The sequence below is a fragment of the Cebus imitator genome, unplaced genomic scaffold, assembly GCF_001604975.1.
Source record: "Cebus imitator isolate Cc_AM_T3 unplaced genomic scaffold, Cebus_imitator-1.0 Scaffold345, whole genome shotgun sequence".
NCBI classification, from domain to species: domain Eukaryota; kingdom Metazoa; phylum Chordata; class Mammalia; order Primates; family Cebidae; genus Cebus; species Cebus imitator.
The window spans coordinates 2,021,867-2,024,548 of record NW_016107660.1 but is presented as its reverse complement, the minus strand read 5'-3'; the positions used below and the strand labels follow the sequence as shown (position 1 = coordinate 2,024,548).

The window sequence follows — 2,682 nt, the reverse complement described above, 5'->3', positions numbered from 1 at the left end:
AAAAAAAAAAAAAAAAAAAAAAAATGACCTCTCCAGCTTTTCCTAATTCACAAGGCTAAACATCTTCAAGATTTAGGGTCAGCCCTTCCTCTCCAAACACTGCACCACCAGTAACAACAGCCGTATCGTTAAGCTGGTTCTTTCTATTGTCACCATACCCTGGAGCCTTGACTGCCACAACCTGAAGACCAACCTTTAGCCTATTGAAGACGAGTGTACTTAGAGCTTCTTCATCAACATCTTCAGTGATTATGACCAAAGACTTATGGTGAGCATCGGCAATTTCAAGAGCAGGTACAATGGACTGGATTTTCTTTCACTGAATAGAACACAGGCATCCTGCAATTCTCATTTCTGACCTTGTGATGTGTTAATAAAGTATGGAGAAATGTAGCCTCAACCAAACTTCATGCTTTCAATAATTTCAAGTTCACCATTCAGTTTTTTTTCATCCTTTACTGTGATGACACCCTTTCTTCCAACCTTTTTCGTTGCATCAGTGATGATATTGCCAATTCTGTTTGTCTCCATTTGCAGAAATTGTAGCCACCTGTGCAACAGGTTAGCCTGCCTTTTAAGTTCAGCAATTACAACATCAACAGCTAACATCGCACCTGTCCTGATTTCCACAGGATTAGCACCTGTGCTAATCTTCTCGAAGGCTTCCTTGGCAATAGAGCGTGCCAGTACAGTAGCAGTGGTAGTGCCATCCCCAGCCGCTTCATTTATGTTATTGGCCACATCTTGAACAAGTTTATCGCCAATATTTTTATATTTATTCTATAAGTCAATTGACTTTTCAACAGTCACATCATCTTTTGTTACTTTAGGATTTCCCCAGCTCTGTTCAATAATCACTCTTCTTCCCTTTGGCCCCATTGTAACATCTACGGCATCGGCTAAAAGGTCTACACCTTGAAGCACTAAGGCTCAGGCATCTGCAACAAATTTTACGTCCTTATCTCCAAGTGAGATAAGGAGCCAGCACCCTGGACGCCGGTCTCAGCGGGCAAAAGACTGTGGGTAACCGAAGCATTTCTGCAGGGCGGCGGCAGAATACGGCGCGGTGAGGCAGGTCATCAGTGGTGAGTGAGGGTGAGTAATGAGCCTTTATACTGCACTCTTCTTTAAGACATTGATGAGTGATGGAACTACTTCTAGAGATGTCATTCTGTAAAGACTGATGTCACAGCTTCTCCTGTGTTCAGGATTAGGGCTAGGAAAGAGGGGGAAATAGTTGGCCCTTTATTTTCAAAGCATCTTTATGACTTTCTTTTGTTAGAATGTAAGTTTCAGCAAGTTCAGGGTAAGGGATGGAGAGGAGAAACTGCTTTGTATGAAAATGACTAGAGACTGTGGGAACTTGAAGGCTGGGTGCAGAAGGAAGATAAATAGAGAGCTGGTTTTGAGCCACATGATGGAAATGTGAGGGTACCCAAAGAGAAAAAACAGCCAGGGAGAACATTCCATGATCAAAGATGGCTGAGGGACTCTTGAGGACAGCAATGTCTAAAATTCAAATTTAGACCATGTGAGAGTGCACCCCCAACCCCCATCACCGTAAGTCTCCTTTTTTCTTAAACCTTCAAAATATGGTTTGATATATTCAGAAGGCTGTCACTGTGGTGGTTTCGGGAAATTAAAAGAAAAAGGAGTTGCTGTATGTGTTGGGCTAGTGAGGATGAAGAGATGACAAAACGGCAGGGGGCAAGATGGGAGTGGGATTGAAGGGTCCGTGGATCACAGAAATCTGAGCAGGTCACCAGGAGAAGCATAAGGTCCCGCTTACCTTTGGAGCCGTTTGGGGTGGGAGCCAGCATGCTGTATTCCTTGCTGTATTTGGGTGGGGGCTGAAACTATCTTAGTTTAGACATCGAGGATTACATTCCTGTAATCCCAGCACCTTGGGAGGCTGAGGCTGGTGGATTGCTTGAGCCTAGGAGTTCAAGATAAGTGTGAGCAACATAGGAAGATCCCATCTGTATAAAAAATACAAAAATTAGCCAGGTGTGGTGACATGTGCTTGTAGTCCCAGCTACTTGGGAGGCTGAGGTGAGAGTGTCACTTGAGCCCAGGAGGTCAAGGCTGCAGTGAGCCATGATTGAACCACTGCACACCAGCCTGGGCAACAGAGCAAGACCCTGTCTCAGAGAAGAGGAGGAAGAAGGAGAAGAAGGGGAGGAGGAATTGTGGCCTATTGCTGTAGGTGTACAAAGGTGGCTGACAAACACTTAGATTAGCCCACATTTCACAAACGAGGAACCTGAGGCCCATTAGGGTTGAACAACCTGCATCCTGACACAAAGAGGAAACAGAGGTCCCACATTTAGTTCTGATTGGGGCAGTGGTTCTCAGTGGAGATGCCTTTTCTAACTGGAGACTCCTTCCCCTCCCCAGTCTGTCCCGTGTCTGCTGCTATGAACTTTTGTCACCAGGTGCTTGGGATGGGAGAATGCAGGGAAACCTTGGGCTGTGTCACAACCTGTCCTATTCACTATAGCTTTACAGCTACCGGAGTAATGGTTTAGAAAATCATAGCAGACCGTATGATCAATTTTTAAATTCTATCAGTTTAAATAAAAGATGGTTAAATTTTATTAACAACGATTTTCTTCCCAGTTATCTTTTTTATTTCCTTTTACATGCTATAGACAATAAAAACTGGGTAGATAAGAAAAAACT

At 43.9% G+C, this 2,682-nt stretch overlaps 1 pseudogene; it reads right to left on the bottom strand.

Annotated features, from left to right (window-relative positions):
- Positions 1 to 1,036, bottom strand: part of LOC108287499 — a 5,552-nt pseudogene extending 4,516 nt beyond the window's left edge.
- Between the last annotated feature and the right edge of the window lie 1,646 nt (positions 1,037 to 2,682).